Raw genomic sequence first — 11,128 nt, forward strand, 5'->3', positions numbered from 1 at the left:
TTATTTACTTTACATAACTAAATTTATAATAAATATATTTTTGATTATATATTGTATTATAATTAAAATTAATAACAAATAAATAGTTTCGAATATATAAAATTATATTTTAAATTTAGAGTAAATAATTTAAAATATGATATTTTTTTTATTATTGATGATATTTATCAAAAGAAATATTGAAATAAAATAGATGATTTTTTTAAAAAATATATTAAAATAAATACAAAATTGTTGTATTTAAAGAAATAAAAGGTTAAAAAATATTAAAATAAATATAAAATATGCATACATATAATATTTGAATTTCAAAGATAAAATATATTTCATTTTTTTATTTAGGTGTTATGTCTAGATAATACTATAATAGATCATTCATTTAATATATGAAAGAAAGAGATACCTAATATTAGGAAAGTAAAGTTCACCTATTTCCGTAGGAAAATTGATAGATAAAATATTAAAAAAATATTGAAATAAATATGAAATAATATATTCAAAGATATGAGGTTAAAAAATATTGAAATCAACTTTTATATATTAAACACGAATTTCTATTTTAGGTAAGAGTGTATTTTAGAGTTTTTCTTCAACGAAAGGATTTGAAATTTTTTTTTAACTTCTTATCTAGTTTGATTTTTATTTATCATAATTATTTAAAAATTAAATATTAATATTTTAAAATAAATTATCAATAAATAAAAATACTTTTTTATTATAATAAAAATTATTTATCATAAATCTAAAATATTATTAAAAAATATTCATGTATATCAATTTTAAATATAATTTATATATTTAAACATAATATAGAGGAGGGTTCAAATGACACCGGTAAGTATTACACCGCTCAATAACTTTATATTAAATATAAATTTTATAAATTTAACCGTTAAATTGAAAGTTCTTTACTATAATAACTTTATTATATTTTGAAATATATATATATATATATATATATATATATATATATATATATATATTACGTCAATTTTATTTTATAAGAATGAAGTATCAAATCATCATGAATTAATTTAATTTTTTTTTATATATATGATCTAAGAGTAAAAAACTTTCAATCTAATGGTTGAATTTATAAAATTTATATTTAATATAAAGTTATTGAGCAGTGTAATCAGTGTTTTAAAAATCGAACCGGTCATTGAACCGGTGAGAGTACTGGGTCAATGAGTCAATGGTTAAACCGATGGGTCACTTATTAAACCGCATGACCCGGTTTCTATTAAAAAAAATTAAAAAAATATTTGTTATACATATTTCATACTTATAAATTTTTTAAAAAAATCACATCATACCTTAAAAGAAACTCCAAAAAAATTACAAACACATTTTAACATAATTTTATAATGTCATTCATGAGTTTTAAGCAAATAAAACAAGTTCTAAATATGAGTAACCAATCCTCCTTATTGCCAGTAATAAAATTTATTTAATAATAAATATCAAAGGAGCAATACACTATCTTTATTCTTTAATTAGTCAAACAATTACGTATGTCACAGACCAAAATGTGCTACTAGCTATATAACTTATCAAGTAATAAATCTATTCGAATTTTGTAATAACAATCTTCTGGATTCTCCTTCTTCGGAAATGAAAACATTTACCTTGTGAACCGGGTTCATAAAAGCCTAGCTATTCTTCTAGATGCTGAGACGCGGGGACATGATACTGACGACCGGGGACCGCTGAAAGATCAGATGCATCTCCACCCCTACCTGCTCCGGTGAAAGATGCACATATACAAGCTAAAACTACAGCCAACAGATCTGTCTTTTTTCCCAGCTGTCTGAAGAAACCAGCGACTATGCGGTGGTGTAGTGGTGCGACTGTGCAACTGTGCGGCTATGCAGAGTGCGGCGGTGCAACTGTGCAGCGATCCGACGGAGCGACGAGCGACGCGCGATGGTGCATGAGGGTTGGGTTTCGGTCTTAAAATCAAACTGAAAAAAAAAGACTTAGGGTTTCAAAGCTTAAGCGTGCAGCAAATGGGGGCAGAGACATTAAAAATTGAAGATTTTATTTTTTAAATTAAAAAAATGACGCCATTTAATTTTTTTTTTCCAAAAAAAGTGATGACCCGGTTTGGGTCATGAGACCCGCGAGTCGCTGGTTCAACCGAATTTTTATCCGGGTCATACCGAGTCATACCGAGTCAGCTACACATCCGGTCTGATCACTGGTTCGGCTCGGTCCAACCACCGGTTTCCGGTTCGACCGGCCGGTTCGAACCGAGTTTTAAAACACTGAGTGTAATCCTTAGTAAAAATTACACGAGTATTGTTTAAACCCTCCTCATATATAAAGTTATTGAGCGGTGTAATACTTAATAAAAGTTACACTGGTCTCGTTTAAACCCTCTTCACACACACACACATATATATATATATATAGATATATATTTACATATATAATTTATTATAAATTTTAATCAATTTATGTATATTAAATATGAACTTTCATTTTGCATAAAACATTTTTAAGGACTTTTCTTCAATAAGAGGACTTTTAATTTTTTTTTTATCTAATTAGTATTTTATCTTGTGTAATACAAAAATTTGTGTATTATATATAATTAAAATTTATAGTATATTATATATATATATATATATATATATATATTATGTTTGAATATATAAATTATATTTAAAATTAGTATTTATAAATATTTTGAACATATAAATTATATTTTATATTTATAATAGATAACTTGTTTTATAACAAAAAATATTTTTATTTATTGATAATTTATTTTAAATTATTAATATTTAATTTATAAATAATTATGATAAATAAAAATTAAATTAGATAAAAATTTAAAAAAATCTGTACAAATCCTTTCATTGAAGAAAAATCCTAAAATCACTCTTAAATATGTAGGAGTTGATTTTATATTTATGACAATTAATTTATTTATAATATAATATTATTTTTATTTAGCGGTAATTTGCTTTTAAAATACTAAAATTTAATTCATAAATAATTATGATAAATAAAAATTAGATTAGATAAAAAATTTAAAAAACCCTTATCAAAGAAAAGTCCCTAAAAATACTCTCTTGCAAAATAGAGGTTCATGTTTAATATATAGGGATTGATTCGATTTTTATTTATCCTAATTATTTATGAATTAAATTTTTATATTTTTAAAATATGTTATCAATAAATAAAAATAATATTGTGCTATAATATAAATTAGTATTTTAGTTTATATAATATACAAACTTGTTTATTATATATAATATAATTAAAATTTCTAGAATAAAAATATAATAAAAAAATTATATATAAAAATAAATGCTATGTTGGAGTATATAAATTATATTTAGAATTAGTACACTAAATATTTTTAAAAAATTATATTTTAGATTTATGATAAATAATTTATATTTTAACAAAAATAATTACTTTTATATATTGATTATTTATTTTAAAACATTAATATTTAATTTATAAATAATTATGATAAATAAAAATCGGATCATATAAGTTAAAAAATTCCTACAAACACGTTTGTCGTTTGTGTAAGGAAAGTCCTTAAAAACACTCTCCCATTAAATAGAAGTTCGTATATATATATATATATATATATATATATATATATATATATATATATATATATAAAAGTTAATTATTTATCATAAATCTTAAATATAATTTATATATTTAAAATTATCTATTTATACAAATTTTAAATATGATTTTATATATTTAAACATAATATTTATTTTTATATTTTATTTATTATAAGATTTAGTATATATAATAAATATTTAACTTATGCATTTCACAAACTAAAATACTAGTAAATATAAAATTACACATACTGATAATGTTTGAATTTTGAAGATAATATATATATATATATATATATATATATATATATATCATCTTGATATTAATTTATTATTTACTAGATAATATTATAATAGATTATGCATTTTATATTATACCTAGTATTTTACCTTGTGAAATGCCCATGTATGTTGTAACACCTCCTAACCCACATATTATAACATATAAATAATAAAAGTTAAATAACGTAATTCTTTATCAATAAAAAAAATGTGTTTGAAAATAAAACTAATGTCTTTCAAAATAATTTAACAAAACAACATTCTAAATAACTTCTAGTTAAGCCCCGATGTCACATGTCCTATTAGAGCAACCCAACACGAAGTCTAAGCCTCATCACCAATATCTTCAACATCACGTCGATGATCACCTACATAATAACTAAAGGAAACAACACAAAAAGGGAGTGAGAAATATCTCACTTTGGCTCACGGTGCAAGAATGCAAACCAGATAGCCAAATACAAACAAGACATACGACAAGACAAAATATACATATATAGTATCATTATCACACTTGGTTCATTCATGGCATAATAAACAATAATAATTAACATTATAATGCATATGCAATGGATACGAACTACATATTATCATGCATGTGACGTAAGTAAAAACGTCACACTTGTGCATTGTCGCTAACAATACACGTAGTTTAGGAATACATGGGTCACATCCTTTGTGTACTCTCACTAGAAGGAGATATTATCAGAATCTGGTTAGGATAGCTAAGTCGTACAAGATGCATCCCATGCACATGAGGGCGGAATTGGGACTTCCAAACTAAGTTATCCCTAAGGACTGATCCCTTAGATTTTACACAAGGGGACCTTCCCTAATAGTGTATTCCATATCGTACCCTATTAAAGCACATTTTTATGTGAATGATGTATGTCAAACATATTCGATGCAATAACATACACATGATCTCACTTCATATATCATATATTCCTCATATCACCTCGTATATCCCATGTACATCAACTAGTTATTAGTAAAAAGGTATATCAAGATCACAAGGGTAAAACAACCATTTAATAGTCGTCAAGCAACCTGAACCCCCCTAAGGCTTCTTGCTGAACGACTAACATCTAGCTAAACAAGATGAGCCCTCTAGGGCTTCTCGCTAAGAAATCCAACACGTCTTGTTGACTGAGAACACGGTCTTTGTCTGTGGAAATCACATCTCCTCAACGACTACAAGTCATCCATATCTAGTTGAGCAAGCTGAGCCGCTTGAGGCTTTTTGTTGAGCAACCAACATCTAGCTACGTGAGTTGAACCCTTTGAGGCTTCTCACCAAGCGACCCAACACGACTCACTAAGTGATAATGCGATCTTCTTCCCTAGAAATCTGGTCCCCTAAACAATTACAAGTTACTTGTGACACCCTCTACCCCGACATAATACACAATAATTGTAAGATAAATTTTGAATGAATAAAAACTTTCTCAATTAGCAAATAGGTAAAGGATTCACATTCACATACATAATCATAGTTCACTTGCGGAAATTACAAAAGAAATAAAGTTAAAGGTTTTCCAAACAAGAAAGAAACTAAAGTCCTAAACTAGTCCTAACTATGGCTCGATGTCACATATCCTATTAGAGCACTCCCAATTGAAGCCTAGGCCTCATCACCAACATCCTCATTTTGATGATCACCTGCAACACAATAAAAATACACATAGAGCAAACAAGGGAGTGAGAAACATCTCACTCGGTTTCAGGTGTGAAAATAACAGTTAGGCAACACACACACAAATCATAACAAGCACAACCATAGCTACACATTAATCAGGTGCAAATTCAAATTATACATACAACAGTAACACATGCACAGTCATTCATCATGCAATGATGTCATGGACTTGACTCATAAATGCATGCATGTGGTGCCAGTCATATATCACATATCACTGGTGTGCTGCCTAAACAACACACGTAAGGTAGTCTAGGAGTACATGTAGGGTGCTACCCATACACTCTCAACTAGAAGGACGTACTGTTAGGGTCTGGTCAGGATAGTGAAGCTGCGCAAGTTACGTCTCGTGCTCACAAACGGGTGGAATCGAGACATCCAAACCGCAATATCTCCTAGGACTCCCCCATGCTGTTACACAAGGAGGGCCTTCCCTAATGATGTACTCCACATCGTACCTATCATATAGATGCACATGATGCATGTCACACACTCACACTTCATTTACTTATCATTTCACTTGTCATAGTTTCTCATCTATCATGTCTCATTGTCACATATCATCATGTCTCATGTCTCACATTCACCTTTCACATTGTCTCATATATTCACAGTTTTATACAAGAAACTTCTTATAGGCATATACATCAGAATAGCACATAAACCATACCAAGAAATTATCCAACATCATACGCATTCAATTCGCATATCCCTAATTTCACTTATAGGGTTTCTCATAGAAACTCACAGAGCACTCTAATTCATATCAGAACTTATTTGTTTTCAAAATCAAACACATATTCACACTCAACAAACATCAAGGAACACAACAGAACATTCATAATGCAAAACAGAAAACTTTCATATTTTGCCTGTTCCTAGAAGCATGCATTAGGCAAGGGATTGAGAGCCAATCCTGCTACCTAAAAATTATTCCCACACCCCCGAGCAAGGTTTCTCACTCCCTCTTACTTGGATAAGCAAAAGATGAAGCTAAAGAAGAATCTGATTGATCTCCTTCTCTTGGTTCTCCTTGGTCTTCAGAGAGCGTGTTAATTAAGGAGCAGTGCCTGAGTATGCTATTTATAGATGTCAAAGGTGGCCATAGCGGCCCGTTTTGGATCCAGAACGGCCCGTTCTAGATTCATTCATCATGAGTTAAATTCGCATCTAGAACGACCCATTCTTAAACCAGAACAACCCGTTCTGGAGTTGAGTTTTAACGCATAACGACCATATTTGGAATTGTTAAGTCAGACGAAGAAATTCTCAGTAAGGTTTTGAATGATACAAATATAATGCTTATTGTTATCTCTAACAAATATGTTAGTGTTTTAGATAAAAACATAAGTACAGGAAAGTTTAAGAATAGAGAAGATGCATGTATCACCTTCTACACCAGAAACAAGACAAAATTAGCTAAGCGCCGAATGAAGGTGATGAACATTGATCAAAAGAAGGAAATACATCAGACAAAGTTACCCATAAACTACAAACCTTGCAGTACAACAAATACAATGCCTCCTTCCCAACACAGACACAATGAAAAATAAAGAACAGAGCACGAGCAACCAAGATAAAGAGTAAAAGCTAACAAGACATCAGATGAGGAGATCAAACGAAATCAAAACTAGCACAAGAAAGAAGATAACGAAGCCTTAGATGATACAAAACTGCAGACGATGGACAAACCTAAATCAAAGCATCCTAGACGGAGTCAAGAGCTTGCATAGTTGACCTAAATCAAAGCGTCTGAAGTCATAATGAGAAGAACTACCTAGCATCCACACTCTTAGAAGAACACATGAAGTCATCAAAATAGAAAAAGAGAGAAAAGAAAAATGGACTAGCGCTTATCCACAAGTCAAAGCTACATGTGTCAGAGCAAGTACACCTACTTTTCAGAGAAAGGCAACGCCTTTGCAGCTACAATGCCAGGAAAGTACAAAGATGTCTAGGTCATGATTAAACCCAGACATAGAAGTATACAAACAATACAAAAGATTTCACGTAACCCAAAATCACCAAGCAAATATTTAATGTAAAATCAAATGCATTAAATGCAAGATTTACGAAGCCTGGACAAACTAAACAAGAGAATCAAATGATGGCTAGTCAAGCATCAAGATTAGGTTTGATCACAGACGGAAGAACATTCAACAAATACTAGATGAGGCCTACTACAAGTAAGAGACATTGAAGTATCAGAAGAAAATCCAAAACAAGACTGAACCTGGAACAAGAAAAGATGTGTTAAACATCAGACGAAACCAGAAGGTCAACTCTGATAAAAGAACAGTTAAGGCAAGGCACATCATGAGAACCAGATGAATCAAATTGAATAAGACAAAGTACAACATGTGCACCAAACGAATATGAGTCCAATATTAGATGAAAATGTGTCAAGAACAACCTCCAGTGCAACATAAGGAATTAGACAAAGCATGAAACAAAAAATAGAAGAAAGTCAACAACAGATAAGACAAAGGACAACATAGACTGAAAGACACTTCAGATAAAAACAAAGTTTATCCATTCACACTGTTGACCAGATCAAAAGAAAATTCAAAGCATTAAACTAAGATGCTAAGACGGAGGTCAAGATTGAGATGCATAGGACCAACAAACGCAGACGAAGACTGTCACACAAGCAATTAAAGAATCAAGTCTCAAAAGATAAACCAAGGCATCGTCTACAATCACTGAAATGCCCTCAACGTAAATGCGTGATTAAAGTGAAGAAACGAAGAAGAAGAAAAACACGCAAAAGCAAAAGCATGCATGTGTCAGAAAAAGTACATCACTTTTTCAGATAAGGACAACACTCTATAGCTATGTGACCAGAAAAGGACAAAAAGGTTCCTAAGTTTCTACTAAATACAAACACAACTACTAACAAGGCAAAGAAGAGTAAACGCAATGTATACTACAGGAAGCAACATTTAATCCAAGAACTCAAGCATTAAATGTGAGATCAAACTAGTCATGAACGACTATTTCTGCTTCAACAAACACTTGCAACGGGCAAATTCAACAAGATAATATATATATATATATATATATATATATATATATATATATATATATCACTATCTCAAACCTTGAGAGGTTGGCTTTTGGATTTTTGGCTGGCCTTTGGCTTTGCATTCTTAACCAAGTGATATCAAGCCCACAATATAACGAAACTAGAGATAAATCGTATAGAGTCAAATGTACCACAGTGTATTCATCTCTATAGACTAAGGGGTCCCAAGCATGTGTATCTTAGGAACATAAACCTTAGTGAGTGTATACAACTTATGTATCCTCTCTATGAGAGTAATCCAAACACTTAATTGTTGTAAGAACTAAGGTTGCATACCTTAGTGAGTGTACAAACCTATGTATCCTCTCTATGAGAGTAAGCCAAACACTCAAACTAAACCTGTTTAGCTATCATATGTAAATCCTAAAGAGGCTAGGAAAAGAATACTTGTAAAGCCTGGAGAGGCTTGTCAAAGAATACTCCCTACGAGCCAGAAGTGGCTGAGTAAAGAATACTACCATTGATGAGTGAAGTCAACGGGGTAGGAGGTGGTCGAGAATACTCATTGAGAGCCAGAAGTGGCTGATCAAAGAATACTAGCGTTTATGAGTGAAGTCAACAGGCCAGGAGTTGGTCGATAATACTCACTGGGAGCCAGAAGTGGCTGAGTAAAGGATACTAGTGTCTGGGAGTGAAGCTGACGAAACAGGAGTGGTTGAGAATACTTGGGACCAAGAGTGGTCGTGACCTGGGTGGTCTATAATACTCACTACGAGCTTGAAGAGGCTGAAAAAATAATACTTGTACTTCATTGAATACTTATTGGAACCCTTCATTTGAAGGAGACTGCATGTAGCTCAGTTTGAGTGAACTACATTAGTACAAAAATGATTTTAAAATCGGGGTTTTAAAATCGGTTATAAGGTAACCGATTTTAAAAGTGACGCGGTGGCAATTTTGTAAATAATGACATCACTTTTAAAATCGGTTACGTTATAACCGATTTTAAAAGTCTCTGACACTACTTTTAAAATCGGTTCTTGAAGAACCGATTTTAAAAGTGGATCTTTTAAAATCGGTTCTTAAAAAGCCGATTTTAAAAGTTCACTTTTAAAATCGGCTCTTCAAGAACCAATTTTAAAATTCTACTTTTAAAATCAGCTCTTTAAAAACCGATTTTAAAAGTGAACTTTTAAAATCGGCTCTTGAAGACCGATTTTAAAAGTCCTAACCCCCCTTTCACAAAATGCGCGTTTATCTCTGCTCTACACTCGCGCTTCGCTTCGCCTCTTGTGCTGTGCCACTTTCGTCGCAAACTCCGTTCTTCTCTTTCCGTTTTGTTCTCCGATGCCACGTCTCAATCGCGCCGATGTTTGGAAGAGCAAGGCTCGATCCCTCCAGCTCCAACTCAGGGACCGTTTCAGAGTCGTCGTCCACCGCCACTGGCGCCGCCGCCACCTCCACCATCAAGCCCTCATTCCCGCCGCCGAAGGCTACTTCTCCTCCACCATCCAGCGCTAGCTCACACGATTTCGCGATTTCCGCCGAGACTCATTGCCTTCTTCCACCTCTTTCTACCGCAAACGAGGTAACTCGATTAATTCTCTATTCCGCAAATCCACGTATATTTTCTCCAACGAATGAAATACGCAATAGGCATTATTGGCTAGGTTTTTTAATTTTTGCTTGACCTATATATATAAATCTATAGTGACTAGGGATTTCAGTTCCGAAGAAGATTAAGCTCTTGTTCGTATGATGCAAGTTGTTGCCGTTCCTGTTCTCGGTAACGTCTGTCACGTGTTTATGAACGGATTAAACCATGTGCAGGTATGATATTTACACCAAATATCTGGTTCGGTTTATCATGTCTTGCATTCTTATATTTCATGTTACATACTCCGTGTATGTATGGAAGAAGAGGTGTATGGTTTAGAGAAACTGCACTCTGCGTTGCTGCAAAGACCTAAGGGTAAACCTCTTCTTACGGTACGTGTTCTTTCTAGCTATGCAATGGAACGAATCTCTGTGTGTGGATTTAATTCATTGACGGGGGATTTTTTTGAATTTTTTTTAGGTTAGCAATCATGTTGCTTCCATGGATGATCCGCTTGTTATTGCTTCGTTGCTTCCTCCGAGTGTTCTTATGGATGCTAGGAATCTCAGATGGACGCTTTGTGCAACTGATAGGTGCCTGCGTTGTATTTTAGGAATTTTATCTGGAGTCTCCTGGGTCCATGGTTACATGCTAATAATAATGTTACCATCATACTCTTTTTCTAACTTATAAGTAAATCATGATTAGGATTTATACATTTATTTATAGTGACCAGAATTTTTCTCGTGGGACATAAAGTTAGTTATTGGTGAAATATTGTATTGTATTTTGTGTCACTTATATTGGGCATGTTTTGATACTGGGATGGGTACACTTTATGTGAAATAACTCGAGCTTTACTCACTAAAATAAAATTTATTACTTGAATATAAATTCAGTTTAATTTTTGTATTGATCAATACTCATAC

The 11,128-nt window shown here is 31.9% G+C and overlaps 1 pseudogene across 1 annotated transcript; it reads left to right on the forward strand.

The window, feature by feature from the left end:
* The first annotated feature begins 9,821 nt into the window (after window positions 1-9,821).
* LOC145956833 (uncharacterized) lies at window positions 9,822-11,093 on the forward strand (annotated as a pseudogene). Its single transcript, XR_014433122.1, has 4 exons — window positions 9,822-10,190; window positions 10,314-10,432; window positions 10,526-10,591; window positions 10,680-11,093. The product of XR_014433122.1 is annotated as an uncharacterized LOC145956833 (transcript).
* The last annotated feature ends 35 nt before the right edge of the window (window positions 11,094-11,128 follow it).

Source organism: Cajanus cajan, chromosome 4, assembly GCF_000230855.2.
Source record: "Cajanus cajan strain Asha chromosome 4, NIPB_CcT2T_4, whole genome shotgun sequence".
In the NCBI taxonomy this organism is placed as follows: Eukaryota; Viridiplantae; Streptophyta; class Magnoliopsida; order Fabales; family Fabaceae; genus Cajanus; species Cajanus cajan.